General features: G+C 36.2%; 1 protein-coding gene across 1 annotated transcript in view; it reads left to right on the forward strand.

Annotated features, from left to right (window-relative positions):
* Nucleotides 1-6,212: 6,212 nt before the first annotated feature.
* The window catches only part of LOC136843422 (chorion peroxidase-like), a 37,764-nt gene continuing 16,690 nt past the window's right edge, over nt 6,213-27,286 (forward strand). Inside the window, exon 1 of the mRNA XM_067111868.1 lies at nt 6,213-6,753. The gene's annotated coding sequence lies outside the window, so the exon portion shown is untranslated. The remainder of the gene's footprint in view (nt 6,754-27,286) is intronic.

The following is a 27,286-nucleotide window of genomic DNA, read 5'->3' on the forward strand; positions in this document are numbered from 1 at the left end:
AACAGTGCCGTGGCCAGTGGGTGAATTATTCATGATTTAAAAACATTAGACTTTGAAAATCTTCAAAAGATATTACTGTATAACCTTTCATGAAATTAATTTCTCCACTAACAACACCACTGAGAGTTAACTCATTTATGCCCTTCATGAAGTTCATTCCTCTACTAAAATAGCACCAATAAGAGCTAACTCACAAATATCCACTGCCTACCCTATTTTCAGGTCTGCTCATGAGTGGGCTAACCTGACCTGACAGGACTGAGCATTATCAAGAATACAATCATCCCAATCTAATCATCTTGACAGGCAAACTGGACCAAATACAGTCTTATTTCCCGAGCCATCCCATTCCATTGGCAATTCAAAAGGGGCAGTTCTGGCCTTGAGATATCAGCATGAATAGCCAAGCTTATAACTCTTAGGTCCAAACATCAAATGGCTGATGATCCCATCACAGATCCCACTATTAGCATAGCTTCATATAAGAACCCAAGTCCTATTGTTATGTTTCCCTAATCATCTGAAAAGCCAATTTTGATCTAAAGTGTAAAAATCTGCTCTTATTACACAAAAAGAATTTAGAAAATTTCAATTCAAACATAAAAAATGAGATTTCAGAGCTTTGTCATCATGTGCTGGCCTACTGCTTGCTGTTGGTTCAATATAACATGAAAGATGTCATTAGCCTAAATGTTATTTTTCACTTCTAATTAAGCCTATTAGGAATTTCTTTAGCAAAAATAATGTGTTGTGATAAAAAAAAGGACATGATTTACCCATTTGGCCTAGCCTAGGGATACTTAAAACTGAGATGGGTGGGAGCAAGTTAAATTTGCTGGCTAAACAGCCTGCTATGAATAGGAGAAAAACTACTTCGCAAATGTAAAGGAGACGGCCACAGGAACATATCGTTTAATAATATAATTTCTTGACTGAAGAATACAGAAAAGGGTGTATATAATGCAGTACGAGTGAGATCATTTGAGAAATTTACCGAGACAATGAGAAATTTACCATCTTTTGATTACATTTCTAAGTTCATCCTCAAAGAGCTCATGCTAAACACCGTGCCCCGCAGCGCTTCTCCCATGTTTAGTACCAGCTCCTCGGGGATGAATGCAAAAACATAAACAAAAGATGGTAAATCCCTCATCACCTTGGTAGGTTTCTGAAATGATCTTGCCTGTACTGCATTTTACAGGCTACACCCATTTCTAGCCTGATCATTTTGCCAAGAAATTATAATTGATAAATGCTATCTTTGCAATGCCATCTTTACATTGGAAAAACTTTACTTTAGATGCGCGGCCTGATTCCCGCCAGTCGTCAACTGGGACAGGTTCCTCATACATAATAGACATAGCCTTTCCTATAATGCCAAATCCTGACCTATCCAATTCTTCCCTACCTAACCTAACTTAGGGCGACGTGCCCTGACCTGGCCAGGTGAGCTTCGCCCCTACTGGACAACAAGCACAAAAAGGCCGTAACATGTCAAGGTTGGTGACTGGTAGGAATCAGGCCGCACCACTAATGCAAAGTTTTACCAAAATTATAATTGATAAATGCAAGGTGATCTTTGCAATGCCATCTTTACATTCCCATTTACCAAACTACTTAATTGCAATGGCACCCTCCATCAGATTAGGCAGTAAAAAGCCAAACGCTTTGGCCTGGTTTGTCCTAGCCCATACTAGCCCAGACTATGGTACAGTAGGCAATGTACTAAGCTCGCCTAACCATGCATATTTACTTGAGGATAACGTGAAAACAGAGGACTTAACACTCGCTCTTTATTTCTCTCAAATTAACATATCTCTGAATTTATGGAAAGCAAAATTGCTAAAACATCATTTTGTGGCCCCCCCCAAAAAAATCATTGGCGGATCATTTGAGTACAAAAGCAGGGTCGCTTGCTCACTCGGGCCAACACTTCCTGTAAATACCCGAGGCTTAAAAATCGTTACAAAGACCCCCGAGATGACAAAATCGTGGTCGAGGGACGCTGACCAACCACGAGAAAAGACGAGAAGACTTTCAAACTCGAATGCGTGACAAACATGACAAAAAGTTCACGAAAGCCTCGCCCTGTGACCCATTGGGAATGGCTAATTAACTCGTCCTTCCGTCGCGGTGCCCGTACTGACAACCCCAAAATGGCAGTCAACCTACACTCACCTTATTATTGTCAATTACAGATTAGCAAATAGCACCGATAACACCATTAAATAGACGATAAGCACTTCGATAATGCAACTAGCGCGGTTTGACTGACAGCTGTGTGTACATTGACAGCCAAGTGAAGCGAGAGAAGCGCAAACCTCCTGGACCTTCGCCGTGCTAAATCATGTGAATAAATTAGAGTGTCTATTTTAAGGTGTCATTTTCCTGTTAGCCATTGCACATGCAACAATTACATTAACTTTTCCTTAAAGCAGATCAGCGTACCTTAAATAACAAAGGGGAATTTACGCTTGTTGGTAAGTACTGATTTGAGGAACTCGGCTACTTACTGATATATATATCAAAATTGCCATTGTTGTTTTATCTCTGTGATCTATTTCTTTATTTAAAAATATATCTTCCATTGTTCTCGTATATGTATATGGTATAGAACTCTGGTCTCTCACGAGGGCAAAATGACATGATATGCCAACACTCATCTTTAATAGGTATTGAAATGTTCCATGGGGAGTGAGCTACGAATCTTTCGGGGATTAGAGTGAAGAGGGACGGGATTAATGTAGGAAAACGCGTTACAGTAACCCCAAATAAGCTTTGATTTTAATGTTAAATAAGGCTCTATACAATAAATTCATACATACATACATATACACTTGCCTCTCTTATTAAAACTCTTGGCCCGCTAATAAATTCAATTGTTTGTCCTCACAACGTGCACGGGTTTCCTTCCACCATAGTCTGGACTACGGTTCAAAGTACCTGCCAAGCTATTAAAATCTCAGTATTTTTCTTTTCTCTTTCTCTCCTCTTTTCTTGATCCTTCGTTGTCGGCCGAGTAAACTGGCGCACACATAAAAGAAGGGGACTGCCTAATTCATGACAGTATTATTATTATTATTATTATTATTATTATTATTATTATTATTATTATTATTATTATTCAAAAGATGAATCCTGCTCGTATGGAACAAGTCCACAGTGTCCACTGACTTGAAATTCAAGCTTCCAAAGAGTCTGGTAATCACTTGAAACAAAATTAACAGAAGACATTAGAAAATACAGAAAGAAGAGATCAATTATTAAAAAAGAAAAATAAATTAACAAATTCAAAAATAAATGGATAAAAATGTAAGCAATAATTAAAATACCAGGAGAATTGCTTTAGGGCAGTAATGCACTGCGTCTTCGCTTGGACATACGTGGTTCCAATTGCACAACACCGTCAAGGAGACTCGACGCGCTGCTACTGAAGGGGAAGCTCTTCTTCTACGATAAGGTCGTCCATGATTTTGAGAATTTAGAAAAAAAAAATCGTGATATCCATTACTTTGTTGTTCTTCCACAGCGTGACTAGGCCTACACAGCATGACTAGGCCCATATAGTATAGAGCAATTCTTCCTTTTAAATGAAGGAACGAGCAACTGACACATTCTGCCAGCAAAGTTGATAGCACTGAAAATAAGCGATCAAAAAAGGACTATTGCTCATGCAACTTCGCCCTGGATTGCAAATTGTCTCCCGCATGCTGCAACGCTTGCATCGATGGCAATTAAAAGCATTTAATTAACCGAAAGAACGTAAACAAGTCTCTCCACTTTTGTGGGAAAAGTTGGCTGAAACTCTCGTTGGTTATTCGGACATCATATATACTGTATATATATATATATATATATATATATATATATATATATATATATATATATATATATATATATATTTATAAATATTACTGCTGTTCGCCCTCGTAACTATTGATTGTAAAATATATGACTGAGACCGGGAAAAGACGTTGTCTATATATATCTTCAGTTCAAACCTGTCCGTTGGAGAACATAGGTAAAGTTAGGCCTTTTATAAAAATTTCCTATCAGCCTAATAATAATAATAATAACCTAATAATAATAACGTGGACACCTAATAATACCTAGGCAATAAACTTCAGAGAGACTGGAGCATCAGAGATCGAACCCTCTCTTTCTTTGTCTATTATCCTATCAGTGAAAGAAGCAAGATCCCGCGGTGTTGGTGCAACCAAGGTAAAGTCGCTTTTTGTTCAAAACTTTGTTCTTTTATTTTTTCTGTATTTCGTTTCCCCCTTTCATCCCCACTTACTGTATATGTGTTTACGAAGTCTAGATTAAGCCTCATTATTATATTGTTAGCTTCAACCCGTTATTCCAGTAAAATACCTGATTTAGGTTATTATTTAAAATCAGGTTAAATCTATATGCTTTGTATGCCTGCGTCGAATGTTTGGAAGAACCGATTCATTTCATCTCAAATATTTTTGTTAAGGTTAATTACCCTAACTGGCGACCTTTGGCTAATTAACGACTGTCTTTGATAACTTTTGGCTTCACATTACGTGTAATACAGGGCCGTGAAAACTAGAATATATCAACCAAGACCCTCACACACACACATATACATATATATATATATATATATATATATATATATATATATATATATATATATATATATATATATATAAAATTACACATACATTAACACGTGATTAGTTTGTCCCACATCACTTCAGTGATCAGTATTTTATTTTTTCATCTGTGAGGTGCACTGACGGGCGCTAGCCGCCCTGCGGTGAACAAGAGTAAATCAATGAGTGGATATTGAGGTCAGGACTACAATTAAATGAATGTTAGGATGAGCGGTGAAAAGTTTGGGAGAATGCGTAACATAGGTTGGTAGGATGAGATAAGCTTTAGGACATAAATAGGCAAAGCAGGAGCATTGGTAAAGGCCTTAGAGAGTATATATATACAGTATATATATATACACACACACACACACACACACACACACATATATATATATATATATATATATATATATATATATATATACTGTATATACATTCATATTTGTCACATACACCGTGGTATATTTCATCTTCACAACATTAAGCTACAAATATCGTTTAATAACAAATTCACACAACTTCTGAATATATATATATATATATATATATATATATATATATATATATATATATATATATATATATATATATATATATATATATATATATATATATATATATATATATTTGCGTGTGTGTGTGTGTGTACGCGCGCGCGCATGTGTATTGTCATCGAGTTGGAGAAGGGATTAAAACAAGTGGGACAAGAGCTTTCGGCCTCACACACGTCAGGGTCAAGTGAGAACATAAATGCGTTCGATCAACTTCTCATTTGATTCCTTCTTCGAGCTCAGTCAAAATACAAAAGAATGTCAATATTTTTTTGTTCATTTATTTTTGTACATTTATTTTTTATTATGTATTTCTTGATTTATAATGATCTAACCATTTTATATTTATTTCTGTATTTGTCATTATTTATCCATGCTTTCATGAAACCCCCTTTTTTTTTTTTTTATTTAGGGTGATAGTGCAAATGTAGCTTCCTCAGCTTTCTGGAAATACTTCAGATTTCTGCAGTGCTTTATGCAGTCTCCGACGGGCAATAAACAAAACTGATACAATACTACTGTATCTATTTATTCCCAAGCCGATAGCTGTTCCACCCACCATTCCATGGTCTTGTTCAGGGCTACACTGTATTCATAATGGAACTACATTCTAAAATTTAGCAGAGTACAGGGAAAAATGATTAAAATCCAGAATGGGAAAATGAAAAAAATAAACTTCAGTTTATTATTAATGAAACAAAAAATTTCTTTCAGTTTACTTCTGAAGATGGGAAGAGAAACCCACAAGATTCATGTGTATAACTTGTTTACTTGTAAATATTTACATATTACTTTAATCTCGAGTACTTTCAGGTCCTAACTCCTAACTGTGACCCTTTTTCGTCGATGGAGAAAACCTCAAGCAGTTTTGTGCCATTTTTGGCGTTGGGGAATCTCCCTGGGATGATGGCCTGGAGGTGACGGAACAACCCTCTTGGATGGAACCAATCAAAGCGCGACTAACAACGTACAGCCAATAGTGACGCTCGTTCCATCTGGCTTAGGTGCTGTCGTGCAGCCTGTTGAAAGTGATGCAAGTAGTAGTACTGTTACTGTAGTAGTTCCTTGTGATATTTGTTACTCCGTCAATTTCCGCATTTCCACCTGTAACTGCAAACCATTAGACGCATAACTTTGCCAAGAGATGTGTATAACGTTCCTGGTGTTGCGGAACCGTCTTTTAGACGGAAAAGCTCAGTGAAGTTTAGTTAATCGGTGTGTTGTGGTAGGCATGTGCTGCTGCGGTCGAAGTGATGGCGAAGGTCCCATGTCGACGTATGTAAGTGTCAAAGTAGATGACCCATATTTGTTTTGACACTGGGAGGAATTCAGGCAGCGATCATGGTGAAGTTTTGTGAGGAAAAGTTGGGCGTAGTGCCGAAGTTAATAATGGTGGCAGGAGGCATAGCTTAGACGATCCCACTGGCCATCACTGAAATAGGCCTAGGCCTTTGCCCCATAACTAATCTGCCTTAGCCAATAGGTTATCTCACTTGCTTCCTCCTGTGGTGATGACTTCGGCAGCGCTTTCGGACCACGGCATTAGGACACTCCAACTACGCGCTCTTCAAGTCAAGGTTAGTCCAGTCTTTTTACTTTTTAATTAACCGAAGGTTTAAATTTCTTGTAGGCCTAGGCTAATTGGCGTCTGAGCCTCGCCCGTAAAATGTAATTTTCCATATTGGATTTTGAGTGCTGATAATGGTTAGACTAGTACTGTCTTTAATGTTTATGTTTTGCTTTTGATTTAATTTTTTAAAGCTCTTGGAATTACACATTGGTGAAATCTTACCTCTCTGGTGAGAGAGGAAGAGGATGACAGGGGTTTGAGAGGTTAAATGGAGCAGTATATCATTTTCATTAGGCGTAGTCGATTATGATTGTTTCCATTTTTCTAGTAATGGAAGATGATTGAAAAACTATCCTAACCTAATCCGACCTAATATGATTCTCTGAGTATGAATGTAAAAACAAAACAACGAAAATAAACTTACCCATTATAGATTATAATAATTCACTGTTGGTGTATGCATAGGCCTAGTTCGAAAACGCTGCTTTGGTGATACCTAAAATTGACATGAGTCAGTGTCATGCATTAGCCTATTGCAACACAAATGTGGTTTCATAATTTTTTCTTCATCCTTGACTTACAAGTAATGAGGTCTATTATAAAATTAAATAATGCAAATTGCTTCATAAAAAGGGCGTTAGCGTAATGTGTCGAACTTATATGTTAACCTTTTTTTTTTATTTTCGCGTTCGTGTACGTTTTGGCGGTGAAAGGCTACGATAATTATTTAATTTCATTTTATAGGTAGTGATCACTACAGGTAGGAAGAAGCAGGCTAGTTTTTTGGTAGTACGAAGGGAGACAAGCAACCCTTTTCTTAGCGCTGAAGACTTTTGGCGGGAGAATGGCATGCGAAAGTAAGAAATTGATGTCGATTACACAGTGATACAAAATTTTATTAGATATATTTAGAAAATACAAAAGTAAAACTAGTATTGCCAATGTAGTTATCTTACGTGAAAAGCGAATAATTGCGGTTTAGCCTAACCACATAGTGAAGCTTGGCTAAATCTATTGTCTAACGATTTCGGTTTTTCCACTTTTTAAAAACACTGCAGAACTTTTATCATATTCCTTAATTCATTTCCAACAAACCCAGAGAAATGTTTAAGAACATCATCGGGCTCCACTTCGGATATTATTTTGTCATCAGTAACTTCGCAAAGCATCAACGGGCTCCTAATCACTCTAACGTTCTATGGCATCCAAAGTTATATCCGATGAAAAACATTCTGTATATCGTTTTGGTATATCTTTCGGGTGTAATATTTTACGTTCGTATCTCCGCATTTTTCGCTCGTTACCCATCTTACACAGTTAGCAGTGTGCAAACTGCCTGGCAATGAGTCTATGACATTGATGAACTTTTTGAGCAGTTATACCATTCTACAGCGTGTGCACCATCATGTTCGCATCAAATAGAAAACGGTAACTATTTAATGGTTAACTATCCAAAAGGTTTGTGTACACCAGTGCTTATGTGTAAAAATATATTAATGTTTTCATAGCGACCATTATTATTACGTAGGCCGACGTGTCTCCCCGTGCATTGGCCAGGACTTCGCCAAATCTTGCTTCCCTTAACCTAGGCCTAACCTTAACTAAACGTTAATCGGTGCAGAGAAAACAATATTAGTTACATCGTACTTAAAGTCATCTGACAAAAATGCGGTTGTATTCTTGTTTCCTAATATTTCGCACAACAAACGAAAATATAATGCAAAGGCAACACTGGCAATTAGTTGGCGGGAACGAGCCAGGCAGCGATACCTGGTTGCCTGACAGAATCAAATGGGTTGGCGCTAGAATGTATTTGCCTTCCGGTTGTCAGAGGCTTTTGGGAAGACACTGCTAGCCCCATCCCTTTCCCCAGTCTGAATGCGAACCATCAGTCATCAACGGTCTTATTTGCAATTCACTACCTAGGCTAACAAAAGCCAATTAGGTTTTACCAGACTGTGCCCAAACCCAGTCTACCCCGGTCGTGAATCGATTATGGTTCATTTTGCTGGTAGGCGAGTGTTATGAATATATATATATATATATATATATATATATATATATATATATATATATATATATATATATATATATATATATGTGTGTGTGTGTGTGTGTGTTGTGTGTGTTGTTTTGTTTCTGTGCGCGCGCACGTCGTAAAGGAGGATGAAAGGAAAGACGGTAGAACAAGCTCTTGCGTGGTTCCACCAGCATATCCACGCAGGAATGATGGCTACCGGAGCGTGGCACATACAGTAGGTGTATTTATGGTAGTAGTAGATAACGACTTTCGTTAAACGCAGCGAAAGTTGACTTCCGTGTTTCATTTGATATTAAACAGAAGTGACGCAGGTGGTTGTGTTTATGGTGTCAGTCGCCTTTCTAAGCTCTTGAGCAAGATTGTCGTTGACGATGATGATGTTATCCGTCCAGGAAGGAATGACGCCCAGGGCCATAGATCACGAATCAATGTAGGCCAGCCATTAGCCCATGACTGGGGGAAAATTTCAAAGTATTTTCTCTGCTATGGACGAACTCAGTAAGTCCTCCTAGGGTCATACCAGCTCTCGTCCCCTCTCCTCAGACTGTCCAGTCCGACAACGATTCTTAAATCTTACTCTTAACTGGCAAACAACCTGAAGAATACTTTGAAAGGACTCAAAATTAGTTTGCTGCTTCTTAACCATTCATTGAGCTAGGTAGATAGTAAGCAATGAGATGCATTTGCTTTAATTGTTTATGACAGAAACAAACAGTTCTCGACCAATTATAAATTAAAATTAAATACACCACAACCAAACTCAATATATATAGAAAATCACACAAAATATGTGCGACGGTGCATTTTTGCTCTCTCTCTCTCTCTCTCTCTCTCTCTCTCTCTCTCTCTCTCTCTATCTATATATATATATATATATATATATATATATGTATATATGTATATGTATGTGTGTGTGTGTGTGTGTGTGTGTGTGTGTGAACAGAAATAAATTTCTGACTCACATCAGTAGTATGTATTATAAATTTCCAAAAAGTAACCTCTTGCTATAGAAACTAGTTAAAAGTGCGTTAAAATTTTCCCTTCAATAATAACGGGTGCGCCTAGAGTCACCTTTAGACATGTTTTCACTAATAGCCTGTATCACATAAGACCTGTCACCATCAGAGAAGAAAACCCTGAGAGAGAAAATAAAAATGCGAGTGAAACGTCGATTTCTAATAATAATAATAATCATAATGATAATAGTAATGCATTTATTATTATTATTATTATTATTATTATTATTATTATTATTATTATTATTATTATTATTAGGAGAGACCTTCTCTGAGGGCAGTTGCATTAAAAATTATAGCTGTTTTCAGGGCATTTAATTTATACAGAGTCTTCTATATTCTTCTTATCTTTTTTTCGTCAGCCTGTAGCTGTTAGATCAGGTTTCCCAAGGACATACAAAGATTTCTGTTTACTTAGGTTTATTTCCTCTGACGTTTCAAACGCGCTCTGGCGCTTATTTTCAAAGAGTGAATGGAATTGCATGCAGGTTACAAGGGTATGTTTAGCAGTGTTGATGTTTGGCTTTTTTTCTAAAATATGTAGAGCTTCGAGAAGCTGGACATCAACACTGTGAAGGAAACCGAATTTCCCCCTACCATCATACGGAGAAACTTAAGAAACCAACCGACGCCGGACACTGACGAGAGAGAGAGAGAGAGAGAGAGAGAGAGAGAGAGAGAGAGAGAGAGAGAGAGAGAGAGGAGGTGTGATAGAAAGAGAAAGAGAAGAAGAAAGAGAAAGAGCCAGCACCGGACACTGAAGGCAGATTACCTGAACAACTTATAGTCCCGGATAACAGCCGCTCCCAAATCCCAATAGCGATTAGGCCCAAAAGGTCTCAACGCCTCCTGGCCCGTCTTCGTCACCAACCTAGGACCAACCAAAACGCAGCAGAATAACCGACCTGACAACTGTACACCCCCGCTTGCTATATATACCCTTGTAACTTGCATGCAGTTCCATTCACTCTTTGAAAATAAACGCCAGAACGCATTTGAAACGTCAGAGGAAATAAACCTAAGGAAACAAATCTTTGTATGTCCATGGGAAACCTGATCTACCAGCTACAGGCTGACGAAAAAAAAGATGATAAGAAGAATAGAGAAGACTCTGTATAAATTAAATGCCGTGGAAACAGCTATAATTATTATTATTATTACAACTACTATTGCCATTCCAACCACTACTGTTATTGTTCTTGGAAGAAAACCAGCGCATGAACTGACTTGGTTAAATACTTGTAATTACAACACTGATGCGTAAAACTTTGTCTTTGTGCCTTCATCTCGTTTTTATCTTAGGGTTATTTCTCTAGTTCCAGTTAAGTTTCCAACACACGAAGAATCACTTCACGGGTTCCTGGTTTGTGATTTATAATAACGCGGGACGTCCAACCCACTGATTGTTGGTGATAAGGGCTAACATTTAAAGTTATCTTTATCGATGACGAAGAACAAAAATATATTAGTTGAACGAAATGAAACCACTTTACGGAAGTTATTTTGTAGTAGAATCTTTGCTGAAAGAGACTAGTAGGGTTCACTGAACGATTATAAACATCTTTTTAAATTATTCGATTTTAGATTTTTTCGTACATTGCAAATTCATTTATCAATACTTTTATTATTATGGTCCGCGTGATCAATTGAATTTTAACCTCACCTCACCAGTGAGGAATCGCTACCAGAGTGGGAAGCGGCTTTTGACCTATGCAGTAAAATATATATATATATATATATATATATATATATATATATATATATATATATATATATATATATATATATATATATATATGTGTGTGTGTGTGTGTGTGTGTGTGTGTGTGTGTGTGTGTGTGTGTATATCTACTGGTAACTTTTTTCACTAGTTATGTAATTATAATAACCTCAGTGCCCTCTTAACTTTTCGATTTCGATGGGTTCGGCATATCGATCATTGATATTTCATTTTGCTATACAAAACAAAATTTGTTTCTTACGGTAAAGGTTACCTTCGGATATTTATTTTTATTTACCTGTTCAGCACTCGCCTAAATTTACTGAAAAAATATATCCCCCAAAGATGTTGGCGTAGGCATAACACCTTGCAATAAATATTACTTTGGTTTCACAGTAGAACTGAATGCCAGAGAAAAATTTCACAGTCGGAATAATATTCCCATCAGAATTCTGCCATTTGTAATTAGGCTATATGAGTTGTGCCATCGGCAGAATGAAATGGTATGCATCATAGATGGCATAAGGAAATACGTTTGGATATATATATATTATATATATATATGTATATATATATATATATATAGCCTATATATAAAATACATATTTTTTTAAAAATTCAGGTATCCACCGTTCAGTCACCCATGCTCAGACATTCTCGTGTATGGCTGCTGCGGGCTGTTAAACGGTAGTCTTATATGCTTTGAAGGTTCCTCATCCAAGAACTGATAAAACCCAGAAAACTTCGCTGGCCAGCGTAGTAGTGAATAGATTCTCAACAAAATGAATTTAAGCCATGTACATCCTATCAGTTTTTCCATAAAGGTTCTTGTCTTTTCGAGTGTGGCTCGAATTTGTGTTGCTTTTCCGTTCGCAGTTATGGTTTTCATTCAATACGTCAACGTGTTGTCCCATATAGTTGCCCCAAACAAATAGCTTTATAAGGCTTTATAGGGATGTATGTCTACTACGTCTAGTGGTCACCCAGCCCAGGGTGTGTACATTTTTTTTAGCTTGGTATAGGAAGATCAGCAGTGTAGTGACAGTGTAATTACCATAAGCGGTACACATGTATGCACGCACAAACGTTGATTGGGAAATGTTATACCATAACCTAAATAATATTAATGATGATAGTCAAAACGAGAATGACGACAACCATGATAAGGGTTATTTTGTCTGTTCCATTGCACGTTAAACGACACACCACATGCAGTCTAGCCTTATCCCGCTACAATAGCGACAAAAAAAAAAAAAACAAACATGTTTTATTTTAACAGGTGATCGTAGTTCATCATATAACATGGCATCTATTGGCGTCGTTTTGCTTTCATTTGAAAGGCAAGAACATTCTGCAGGTGATTTATTTAGGTCAGAATTTTGCTATACTTAATTTTCCTCCAGCCGAAATGGAAATATTTCTATCAAGAGCTAGTAAAAGACTTTTAAAAATAAATCACATGATATCACACAGATACATTTAATACTGAAGAAATTTATGTAAATATCTTCTACAACTACCATATAGTAAATAAGGATGCCTATTTCATTTACTAAGTTGATTTTTTACCATTTAGAAGCAATAAATGAAAAAAAAAATCTATAATGACCGCCATTTTGTGGCCTCAGCTCGAAAACCCGTCACCGGATTGTTTTAGAATTTCCGGATGAAGATTATACAGATTACCTCTACATATTCCCAAAGTCTGTTTGTCAATCTAATTCTGAAGTTGAGCCCTATTATTGTTTACTACAGGGGAAACGGGAATTGGGGAACCTAGAAGGTTTGGATAAATGACTGGAAGGTGTACTGAAGCAGAGGGGTCTAAATACTCAGGAAGCTTGTGAATGCAAGCAATGTAGGAGTGAATGACTTTGTATATATAAGGTATTCAGCGTTTTGTAATTGAGTCCTCTGTGTAGGTGTGTGAAGTAGTTAACGTCCTGGAAGTTTCACTGAACGGGAATCGTCAACTATTCAGCAACCAAAGTATGAATGTACCAGTGACCGTTGTGTTGTTTTTTTTTGCTGAGACAAATGGTGAAAGGGCATTGTGTACAGAAATGAGAAGGACAAGGGATGATTTTGTCAGGGGTAGCTGAAAGATGTAGGGCTTGGAAAAATGTAGTGCAGGAAGACTGGGAAAGGTGAAAAAGTGCAAACGTGTTAGTTCTGAGGTTGTACGGGTAAGATTGAGTGTGGCGGGAGAAAGGTAGTGATAGTGCTTGTGTATAATGCAGGATTAGGAAAGATTGAAAGTCTGTGAGAGAGAGGGAGAGAGAGATTTTGTCGGCAGTATTGACCTGATATTCCGCAAGTAAAATGTATTTGGGTTTGTTTAATTGGAAATCAATATACGATAACTAGAATAAGGTGTGCAGTTCTATAGAATATGGTAGACATGGAAGGGTGTTAATTTTTTTTCCAGATGTATCGTTAAGAGACAACGTACATACTCGATATTTGTAATGAAGTTTTGGTGTTTATTGTTCAAGCTTACGGACAAAAAGGGAGTACTAGGAATATGAATGAAATAAAACAAAACACCACGAAAGGCCTTGCATTCCCGTTTCCTTCCACCCTTCTGTAGAGTTCAGAATTCTTCGGCTTTTGCTTATTACTATATACTTTGACTGGTGGCTCTTGGAGGTGGAATCCCGCCGGGTTTCGCCAGCGAGACGTTTCCCTTGACAGGGGTGTCTTCAGAGATTAATCGCTACGACTTTCGTCCCTGATTTAAAGGGTGAGGAGACTGTGCCAAGAGCCAGCATAACATCAGCCGCTTCGTATATAATCCGCAGGGAAAGAGAGTTCATTAACAGGCGTGATATTCTAACATGCATGCACGCTCGAGCACACACTCAGTGGCCCATTCATATATGTCAAAAACCTTCAGATCCGAACATACCTCTCTTGCAGGATCTGTCCAGCATATTTAATGTCCCCGTTTCCTTTTCCACTCACCACCGAATTGTACTCATTTTTCACCATCCCATCGTCCATTATTTACTAAACACATCCATCTTTTCATCTACGCTAACTGTTACCACTCTTCCAAAACGCCAGATTTCCCCTTCCCGTTCATCCTACTTAAAATTTGTATTTCATTTATTTTGCTTCACAGAGTATTACAACGGGTTTCGATTTACCATTATTTTATTGGGTCAGCAAAACGACAATCGGTAATGCATTTTCTTTTATTTCATTAAAAATGGCGTGGAAGAGGTACAGGGATCAAGAGCTTTGATAAGGACGAAATTCTAAATTAACTTGCGAGTGGTGGTAGACGGAAAACACCCCTCTGGTGAGATAACTGAATGTGAGTGAAACTATTACAGATAAAAGAACGTCTAGGTGACATAGGCTACTTTAAGGATATATATTATAGGAATCTCTCTCTCTCTCTCTCTCTCTCTCTCTCTCTCTCTCTCTCTCTCTCTCTCTCTCTCTCTCTCTCCAAATCACAGATGTTACCATAAAGTCTAAAATTACATGCTCTGAATTCAAATGTACACCTGAGGAAATGAAGAAGATAGATATTGTACATGGAAAGATTATTAAAAGATAAGTCAGAGCGACTTGAGTGGTTCGTCATTTTGATAGGATAAATTGTTGTTTTAGTGAGACCGTGTGCAAGCTACCGTGTAGCTTGGCTTATTTCTTCTTCCCCGTCCTCTTCTTTTTTTGCAGTTTAATCCGTAGTTGTGGTAGTTGTTTATACTTAGCCTTTTCTAGGTGGTTCGATCTTGTACCCTCCCTTGAAAGCAGTATCTCCATCTTTCAGGCCATCCTCCATAATGCCCCTAATACTTACATTTCCATGATCTCTCCTTGACCTCACTGTATTGCATAGGTAAAAAAAATCTTTGCAGATGTTTTCATAAGTGGGTTAATGTGTAACTGCATGGTTGAGGCTGTTTGGGGGAAACAGAGAAAGAATAAACGCTCGCAGTTGTGCAAAGCAGAGGTTCTCTGTGAAATTCGCCACCTCAAGGCAGCTTTCCCGTGCTTTCACTTCCACAAATTTACTTTTCTTTTCCAGCGTCCCATCTTATATTAATCATTGAAAATCGTCTGGGCCTTTCAGCCTTCTGGTGTATGCATGTGTGAAGCCGATGTGTAGAATGAGGCTGAGGCCAAGGTCATACTCACAGGTCAGAGGTCAATTAGAACCTAGAATTTAGCTCTAACAAGTATATATGTATATATATAAAGTGTGTGTGTGTGTGTGTTAAGAAGGAATAAATCAGTGAAATATATATAAGAGGTCAAGCACTAACTCAAGTCTAGCAAAGTAAGCATTTACTATATAGAAAAGAGATACTTAAATGAAAAATTCGGCAAATGGTGTATAATTTATTTTTTTTACGGAAGTTATGGGAGGTACAGAGTTGAAAAAGTACAAGACAATTCAAGGCAACACAAACGTACTAGAGTTGAATGTATATAATAATATGTGGAAGAAGAGCTGTGTCAGTATATACTCAGTTCTTGTTCCATCTGTTCTTTGCATTTACTTACATTACCCATAGGGTAAGTGCAGGTAGCAGTATTAAGTTTTTTATATATTTTATTCATGGAATTTACATATAATGGTTAATGTGATTAGAATTTTATTGAAAAAATATGCATAATTATCACTATCCTATCCTCAGATAAATATATATTTATATATATATATTGTCACGAATTGATCAAGCACCTGGTTATTACACAACTATTAAATCCAAAAATTTACCTCACTTCAGCCAGATACCTGAAACCTCATAACAATAATATTACGACTGAACACTCTAAAAGTAACAGTGATCCCTTAAAACTTGCTTATCACTTGAAAGATCAGTTTAAGTTTATCAAGTTATGAGTGAAGTAATAGCTGTTAAGCAATAAATATACTAGAGGGGAAAGGGCATCACTCCATCAAACAACTATTATTGTTTCCCTGGTCTTCATTCACCTTCATATAGAAGGGAACAAAACATATCTATCACTTACCTTGTGCATACACATATAACCCTATTCACGCTGGTCAAAAAATGAAACACTGTGCTTTTAAAACTTCAAATACAAAAATTTATTTCTAACGTCAAAAGTTATAATTAGAATTCACAAATTTACTATTACTTGAAAACAACACAAGATTTAGTTAATTCTTAAACAAGACTAATTCACAAAACTTTAATTTATCAAGAAGTTACGTTAACTAAGCAAAATTCATACTTGGAAAAGAAATCTTAACAAATGAACATCAAAACAAGAATGCAATGTTAAAGTATCAACACATATAAAGTGCTAATAAATCAATAGTAAATCACCAACACAAAATTTTGTGTAACACTATGAAATTGTAAACACAAGAACACACAAAAGAAATGAAAAAACAAGAACATATAAAAATGTACAAAAAGTTGATCATCATTAATTTCACAAAGGCAAAATCTGTTTAAAGATTATATCCACCTTTTTAAAAGATTAAATCCACCTTTTTAAAAGATTATATCCACCTTTTTAAAAGATTACACCCATTACCATTACCATGGTAAAAAATAAGTAAATACCACTTTACCTTATACAAATTTCTGCACACCATTACACAACTCCTTTTACGTTTTTGCGGTAGCAATAACACTTTTACCTAAGGCCTGTTACTGTAAACTCTCTCTTATATCAGATTCTATCAAGGGAGCATTAAATATTATTAACAGCTTCCAAAACTTATATGTTTGGGAGAGTGACCACAACCTTACACTCTTTTACATGAAGAGAGAGAGAGAGAGAGAGAGAGAGAGAGAGAGAGAGAGAGAGAGAGAGACCCTGTCTTTACCAAATCTCTATCTGAACAAACTGGTATTTCCAAAATTCTTCTATGAGGTTAAACCTGGGTTGCCAGTTAGGCGTTTGTATAACGTGGTAACCCTGGAAGAAACGGGAGTAAACTGAGTTTCTTCCCTGGGAAAGAAAGGAAAAAACACAGTTTCTTCCCCTGAAGAGGGAAAAAAGATAGGGAAATTATTCTCTGGCTCAGAGAACTACACAGGCCTGCCTCTTATCTGAATGATTGACAGTTTCCTGTCTTAACACTTGTGTAAACAATAAACTTTTAAACTGGCCATGGTTATCAAACTTGTCATCCCATCTCCCTTTAACTGACAACATAAGTGGCTTTTTGGGGTCTCTCCCATACAGTATTTCCTGTCCACCTGAATAAACACACAAGCCTACAGGAAGAGGTATCTTAGCTTATCACACAACCAGCCAACCCTTGTAAAATCTAACATTTAGCATCTTCCATCAACACTATTACAGTTATTACAGTCAATATATGACAAACACAAGAGAAAATATATAAGCATTGCACAAAAACATACATATTATAAAATCACCTTGTTATATTTCACAATATGAGAAATATAAAAGAAAGTATATAAAAAAATACAGAAAACATATTACTTTCATATAATACACATATCGTAAGACATATTATAATATATATATATATATATATATATATATATATATATATATATATATATATATATATATATATATATATATATATATATATATATATATATATATATACAATTTCCTAGGCTGGAAATATATATATATATATATATATAAATTATATATATATATAAATATATATATATATATATATATATATATATATATATATATATATAAATATATATAAATATGATTAATGTGATTAGAATTTTACTGAAAATAAATGCATAATTACACTATCCTATCCTCAGATATATACTGTATATCTGAGGGTGGGATAGTGGTAATTATGCATTTATTTTCAGTAAAATTCTAATCACATTAATCATATTTATATATATATATATATATATATATATATATATATATATATATATATATATATATATTTCCAGCCAAGGAAATTGTAGTATTGTCATCTATCTTTCTTATCTTTCAATTAAGAATTTCATTATGAAATGATGAAGTTCCTGTAAGGAACACTGTATCTTAATTATATCAGTAACAGTTAACCTAGTTGAAGGTGACGTTTTGAAGACGTGTCGCTTGCGCAGTTTTATTACGACTTCCATCGTTATTTTCACTTGAATTTTCCACCTGTGGATTGCGATGATTAATCTGTTTGTACGAGACAGGGATGATTAATCAGTTTGTACAAGACAGGGATGATTAATCCGTTTGTACAAGACAGGGATGATTAATAAGTTTGTACAAGACATGGATGATTAATCCATTTGTACGAGACAGGAATGAGTAATCGGTTTGTATGAGACGGGGATGATTAATCGTTTTGTACGAGACAGGGATGATTAATCGGTTTGTACGAGACAGGTATGATTAATTGGTTTGTACGAGACAGGAATGACCAATTGGTTTGTACGAGACAGGGATGATTAATCGGTTTGTACGAGACAGGGATGATTGATCCATTTGTACGAGACAGGGATGATTAATCGGTTTGTACGAGACAGGGATGATTAATTAGTTTGTACGGGACAGGGATGATTAATCAGTTTGTACGGGACAGGGATGATTAATCCGTTTGTACGGGACAGGTTTTCATTTTTTCGTAGTCTTATGTGTGTATTTTCTTGTAAGTTACAATGTGGTATAATGAAAATGTTGTCTTTCTTTTTTTATTTAAATCCTGTTTTAATAAAAATCCAAGTCTTTCCTCTGTTCGTGTTACTGTGTGGGTTGTGTGTGTAAGTACACCTCCCAGTTCCTTAATATATTTTGTGTTTTGGCAAAAATGGTACTGCACTGACCAGCTTCTCCTCCATGATCCAGGCTCGATCCATTTCAATCCGAACTTTGTATTGAAGGTTTTCAGAAATCAGAATATATATATATATATATATATATATATATATATATATATATATATATATATATATATATATATATATATATATATATATATATATATATATATATATATATATATATATATATATATATATATATATATATATATATATATATATATATATATTCTTTTCAAAGTTCTCGACCCAGAAGCGAATGAACAGTTAACATTTAATTCGACTTACCCCTTCATATCTCACGGTGTATATACACACACACACATATATATATATATATATATAATTTATATATATATAATATATATATTATATATATATATATACATACACTATATATATATATATATATATATATATATATATATATATATATATATATATATATATATATATATATATATATATATATATATATATATATATATATATTACACTGTAGTATTACAGGAAAGACATTCATATATATATATATATATATATATATATATATATATATATATATATATATATATATATATATATATATATATATATATATATATAGCCTACACCGTGAGATATGAAGGGGTAAGTCGAATTAAATTTTAACAGTTCATTCACTTCTGGGTCGAGAACTTTGAAAAAATTTGCTCGTATGTTAGGCACCTGCCCTGGAAAAAGCTTAGCCATGTAATACTTAGGTTCCAATTTCTTTTATGTCTTATGTGAACGAATTGCCAACGCCCTGGAAGAAGACCTAAATAAGAGAGATCATCCCACTTCTGACCCAAAATCTACCTGGCCTGCGCATGACGTCGTCAAGGGTACAAGCAGGTCTCCTTCACTTATTAGCAACTACTGGAAGCGTAAGCATCACAGTTGCAGTTTGCAGAAGATGCATACGAGAGGAACCTCGTGGATGAATTACTAAACATACCGACACCACATTTGCCCCTATCAGCCGCTAACAAAGTGTGCTAGTGTTTTGTTCATCATCGTCTCTTTATAAGTAGTGTCCATGGAAATTCATGAAAGAAATAATAAGAGCTACCTAGAAGATAAGAATAGGTTTTAGTTAAATTACTCTTGCCCTAGCAGCATACAGTATAGCGGTGATTATTTTAATGAAAACACGTAAAAATATATTTTTCGTTTGCAAGATAAAGCTGACTTCACGTCAGCATAGGCTGTGATGCATAACTTGCAATTAGATCCTTTTGGTATTTTCCATATCGTTTAGGTACATTTCATACTCACAAGGAATATTGAGAAATTTCCCATTAAGATTCTCGGAATATACGCTCACCTCTCTCTCTCTCTCTCTCTCTCTCTCTCTCTCTCTCTCTCTCTCTCTCTCTCTCTCTCTCTCATATACAGTCGCTAGGCAAAAAGAAAATTTATCTGTTCACATGTGTATGATGCAAAAAAATAAAAGCGTAGTGAACACATGTTTCAGTTATATTGGTCTTGTAAAATATCGTGTAAAAGCCTACCTTTTGTGCAGGGATATCTCTGTTTTAGGTAGTAAATATGATATAGAATAAGAAAATTTGATACAAGGTTAACTGAAAGTTCATTGGCAGTTTATATGTCACCAGCTTCACCTCAAAATTTTACAGTCGAGGCAATCGATCGCGAATTATGCTTGTCCTTAATGCTTTTTTCACTGTCAAATGACGAGGAATTTCTTTCTGAGGGCAGCGAAACTGATGGAAATCTTATCGATATTGAAGATACCCCTTTCATTCCTTTTACTGTACCTCCATTGATATTCTCTTTCTTCCATCTGACTTTCCACCCTCTCTATCGATTGTTTCATAGTGCAACTGCGAGGTTTTCCTCCTGTTACACCTTTCAAACCTTCCTACTGTCAATTTCCCTGTCAGCGCTGAATTACCTCATAGATCCCAGCGGTTGACCTTTGGCCTAACTTCTATATTCTATTCTATACAATATTGAAGATACAGAGATAGGATTTGAAGAAGCAGTAGAAAAAAGAAGAGCTAGAAAACTTTACATTGCAAAGGAATTTCCTCAAAACCCATTTCATGGGAAGACTGTAGACACTGGGGGAAGTAGACTGGATGCATCAGTAGAAAGGATGGGGTTTTGAAGAAAACAAAGAGTGTATTCATGGAGAAGTTCAGGTCGTGAAAAAATTATTCAAAACTTGTCAAGGAGATAAAACTTTAAAGGAGGGAAAATCTGCAGGTAAAACCTAATCCGATTATATGATTACCTTAGTGGTATTGATGGTTGTTTATTAGAATAAGGATCTGAAGTAAAAGTATAGCTCAAGAGAGGAAAGAGAAACGCAAAGATGTAAAAAATTATGAGATAATTTTGTCTGTATTTCGTAATACAAGAATATAAAACCTAGAAAATTTTTGTTTATTAAACCCGCATTGATAAGATGTTTTGTTTTCGTTTCATAAATTGGGAATAATTGTGGTCAGTAAGAAAAAACTCAAATATGAATTAATGTCATTATGATATATCACACTTATGTCAAACTTATCTGAGAAATCAGGCCTTTTATTAGTAGGAAAATCATAGATAACAAATAAGAACAATTAAGATAGCCTTCAGTCATTAAAAACATTAAATTTTCATGTGTTATATTTTGTGAAAATGAGTAAATTCTGACTAACGCATATGTTATTCTTATGGTGGTGCCCTGTGTCCGCACTGTATGACGTCACACGCCTCTAGGACAAAGGAAAACTTTTACATGTAAAATAAAATCAATTGTCGCATATAACGTACTTCGTAATACATGAGGCTATATATTTGTATGGATATATGAAAGTTTGTTTCCACTGTTTTTTAGGCTTGATCTCACTGCTGTGTTCCTCTTGCAGTTGTAAGAGATTCACCTGCCCTTTTCATTATGGCGCCTTATTTATTCGCATGCAGATGAATCCACTGTTCACAGATCCCTTATTCAATCTCAGCTTATTTCAGAAGTGTATTTTCGATATCGTTTGAGCTTATAAAATGCTATTAATGTAGATGGTGGAGCTACGAGCTGCCCGAGTAATGAACCAGTTACTCTCGTAAGAATAATGTCAGCTGAATTAATCCGTTCCAAACCCCCAACAGTACAAAAAACTCGAATTAATAAATCATATAGAACCGAAACAAAATAAGTAGGTGAAATAAATGGAAATTTTATTCTGACGTTCCTGTGTTACGGGAAGCTGATGGCCTGTGAGGAAAGCTAAGAGGAAGAGAGGTGTTACTTTTTGGAAGGGGAGTCCCCTTCCCAAAAAACGGCAGGCAACTGCGTTTTTTAGGGTGTTTCTCATTCTATCTTTGCTGCTCGCTTCTTGAGACTCGTTGTGTTTCTGTCTACTGAGAACCTGTCCTATGATGTTTGCCTTTGCCCGCATTTTAAAACGTTCCAGAAGTTAGACGTCATTGTCATTCTGAAGATTTATAACATGGTTTGCTGTAGCTTTGTGAGGGTGACAGTTTTCAAGGAATCTTTGCACCCACCCCCAGTTTTCAGGATTTTTTTTTAATGAATTAAGGTCATCCTCCGTTCCCTCCTCTCCAGAAGACAATTCCTCGGCTGCACTCCGAAGGTTGAGCCCTGCTTTTTGCTCCACATCATCATCACTGACCTCCGAGCGGGCTCACGAACTTGCCCAGAGACAGTACCTTGTGTAACAGGCGGAGCCTCAAACCCTTCGAAGTCCCTTTCCGCTACAGTATCTGGCCACAATTTCCTCCAGGCAGGGTTCTTGGTCCTGTCAGTAGAGGATGTTGAAATGGATGTTTTGCTTTTTTATATATTCTGTCCTCAAAACTACTGATTGTTTTTCATTTGTCAAAATTTGGACTACCCTAGCCACATCAGCTACATTGTTGGCCCCTTAACGATTTAACGCTGAAAAAATTGTAGTTTGGGCATATAAAACTCGCTAGTCAAATCAGTGATGCAAACTTTACTTTTATATTTTGCAGAGTTTGTTTTTAAAATCTACTTTTTTCTGTCTAGTCTTTTTGGTTTGCTACCATCCTTAACCCTCTTTGGCCTCATAAAAAAATGAAAAGAAATACGAGATAGTTTAGTGGAGTTGTGCAGTCAGAGCGCCTAATATCATACATGCTCTAGCTAGTCATCTATACTAGTCTGAAAGCCGAGCAGAATGGACGAAAACAGAGGGAGTTTTTACTTTGGACGAAATGTCCGATAACGAATTATATGAGTTGACGGTCATCAGAGAAGAGACATAACAGTGTATTGTCGTTTTCCAAATTAATTTTCTCCATTTTAAATATAACCATGAGTGTCATGAATGATTAATAATATTAGAATAAGTAGTTACTTGAAACCGAATGAATGAGGTTTTCAGTGTTCATCTCTTTATGTTTGTTATTTCACCGTTTTGTCTTATGTAGCGCTGAATGATCTTAGGATCACAGAGTTTGTGCTATGTCCCAAAATTTCATACTTGCATTCATCCATCCCAGAAGGTACTCGGTAAAGGACCTTTATTGATTTTCATGTGAGAAAATTATCCCTTGAATACTTTTACTCGACCCGTGGGTAGGCTTTTACCACATCAAATAGAAAGGAACTGAATTTGAATGATGCATTTTCCCGTGATTTTTTCTTTTGAATTTCATTAACTGCAGTAATATGCCAACAACATGCAGTGCTGTCTCACAAGTACCCTAAAGAAGATTTATGGCCATAAATTTAGCCTTCTTGAAATACAAACAGATCCTGATTTGCCTGTATCCATAACATTAATTATCTTTCAATCTGCATTTTTAATTTTTTTTTAAATCAAACATAACCAGTTTCCAGAAAAACTTGAAATATCAAAACTTTGACCAATACATCATTTTCTCCGAGACAACTGTTTTGACTTCAAATTTGTCCTCTAAATTTAGAGACGCTTTTCTTGATATACCGCACAATAATATTGGATAGCAATAATTTTTGTCAGAAAGAAGAAATAGGCTTTGGGCTAATGTGCAACAGGTGTTTTATGAATTCTTGTACATGCCCAGTCGACTGGATCCCAAGTGCCAGGCGACGAACAGGACACAAACACCTGTGGCCTAACAAGTGCACCTGAGTTAACCTCCTATAAAAAGAGGCTCTGCCGTTTTTACAGTGATGAGAGCTATTGTCTTTGCTGTGTTGTGACTGCTCGTCCATCGCCATCATGTGAGTATTTCACTTTCTGCGAGTGCTGTATTTCGATTCAGACACACTTCGCCTCAGCTTGAATTTACTTGCATACTTATTTTCACTTTTGGGTATTTTCAAGTTTGTTGACATACACATCTTTCCTCTGCATGTGGGGAGTAGACGTTCGCATATAAACTTGATATATGTACTTGGTACTGCTTGATTGATTCCCACTGTCGGGCCATGTTTCCAACCCGAGAATAGCTGCGACAGGTTCCTGTCTCGCCCGATGTTATTTCGTCTGAAATTTATTCATGGAACTTGAACTGTCGCCGGCGTAGAGTTTTTCCCCTCTGGTCGGTAATCTTCTCTTTTCGATACGACGTCAATGCCGTCCATCAGACGACTTCGATTCGTAACGTGCTACGATCAACAAACATTGAAATATGTCACCTGTAGCATTTTCTTGTCATCATTGACCCATACATCACCTTTTGTCCTCCCCCAACCTTTTCATGCCAATAATTATAAGTTTCGCATATCGTATTTATAACTTTCCCGTCTATTTTGAAACCTGACTCATAACTACCTGTCATAACTTCCTCAGTCTTGTGTCTTGTTATGAACGTGGATGTAGATAGCGTCTTTGAATGAGGAAGACGAAACAAGATTCGTTTCTTTGCTAACGCGACTATTTTCCTTCCCACGCTCTCATTCGGGAAACGTTTAAACTGAAGTCTGCGGGCTTATTAGTGATGTAAACTTCTTAGGTAATATTCTTATGTCTTTGAAGTAGCCTATATTTGCATAGGACTAAGACAAAGTTGCCTCGGGGGAGGTGGGTGACTAGATCCTAGATTTATAACTACGTTATGTTGGAGTTGTTGACTGTTATAACAAAAATAATATTTTAGATATCATAAAACTGGAAATCGGAATTATTCTTTTGCCTTTGATATTCTGAAGACTCCTTTAAGGTTTCTTCCCTCAAAAGGCAGGAAGGTGTATTTCTTCCTTTGTGGTTAAGTGGTTAAAGAAATTATTATTCTTAACAACTGCAGACGTTCCGTTGTCGAGCCACAAAATCGCATAAACGACGCAAATGAGAGGGAAAGAAAGTGCCTAAATATTTATTCATATAAACTGGCTAACCATTTTATTAATTTACGCTCCAGTGAGGGAGTTGGAGCTGGGGTTAGGGAGTCGAGGGTGAGGGCGATTATGGGGAGCCATTGTAAGTAGAATAGCTTATTCTTAAAAGAAAATCTGACGCTTTAGGAATTGAACATTACTAATGTTTATTAGTAATGTTAGGACCTTATTGATTTATACAAATAGAAGGAAGAGAAATCGATTTCGCCCGTTTTCATCATTAAATGAATTAAAGTTTCTGTACTATTTATATCAACCATTATCATCTTTATGTATGCATGTATGCATGCATATATACATGCATTCTCCCATTCGGCACTACTTCCCATCTCTTCGTGGTTGCTTTCCCAATTGTCAAAAAATTTAGTGTTTTACATACAGTACAAGCTTCCATGCCAGTGAATTCTCATCTCGATATTTTAGCATTTTACTTTTGTAAATTGTACCATCGTGTTGCACATTTTGCATTTTATATATACGGTACATATATATATGAAAAACATTTAGGATGAATATGTTATTTCGTTTTTTTTACCTAAGCAGTTTTCTTGGAGACATTCTGGGCAAAGATAAATGGAAACAGTGCCTACGTATTCAGCGGGTCAGTGCTGACGAAGGCCTGGCGTCAGTTTGGCTTCTCATGGAGACAAGGGGGCATCGTACCCTGGGTGATGCGCTGGCAAGCCACCGGAAGTCGTCAAGTTCCGGTTAGAGCGTTCGTTCATTTGCCTTCATGGGCGTGTCATAGAAGGTGTGAATTATTCAACTTGAGTACAGGTTACACATTTCAGGATTAGATCCCTTTGTGCTCAGATCCGCTTTCGTGGAAGACTGTGTGACTGCCTGTGAGGTGAGCTGGAACTTTATTTGCAAAAAACCTGAATGGCTTTAATTAACTTTGTTTAACATGTACTGATTCTTTGCACCAGTTACCATGCTGAATATCTTTTTCCCCATTTATTTTTGATCTGCTGTGTCTCTTTGATTTTTATTGATGTTTGATTTTACCATGTTTAATTTTATGCATTTCTTTTGGGGTTGGTAACGTAGGAAAACATCCCACATTTATTTTTCTTTGTGCCTGTTTTCAAAATTGTGTTATTCCCTGTGCTTCCTCAGCTGTATTGAGTAGAGGTCAATAGAAATGGAGGGGAATGTGACTTATCATGACTATGGTCGTGTTTGACTTATTTGACTCTTATGTTGTAAAGACTCAACTGTGTTATATTTCTTACTAGGTTAATTGGGTTAACAATTCTGGGATGCAGATATTCCCCTTTCATTCTTATTTTGATTCCAATCTACTTGCCATGTTAGATTACTGAGTAAACTATATTTTTTGTAGTCATGTTTTTGCTGTTCTCCCGTAGTTCCGTTAGTGACTTGGATAACGAGAGAGAGAGAGAGAGAGAGAGAGAGAGAGAGAGAGAGAGAGAGAGAGAGAGAGAGAGAGAGAGAGAATGTGCTGATACAGTACGCAGGCTGGCCATTTGATGTGACATTGATCTTAGTACATGTGGAAGGAGGTATTAGTAGTGGCCGCAATGTCCTAGTAACTTCTTGATTTTTCACACTCTGAGAATACACTTTTCACTACAAAACCTTGAATCAGAAATGAAGATCAAATGACGAGACCCAGCTACCA

Source organism: Macrobrachium rosenbergii, chromosome 11 (genome assembly GCF_040412425.1).
Source record: "Macrobrachium rosenbergii isolate ZJJX-2024 chromosome 11, ASM4041242v1, whole genome shotgun sequence".
Lineage (NCBI taxonomy): Eukaryota > Metazoa > Arthropoda > Malacostraca > Decapoda > Palaemonidae > Macrobrachium > Macrobrachium rosenbergii.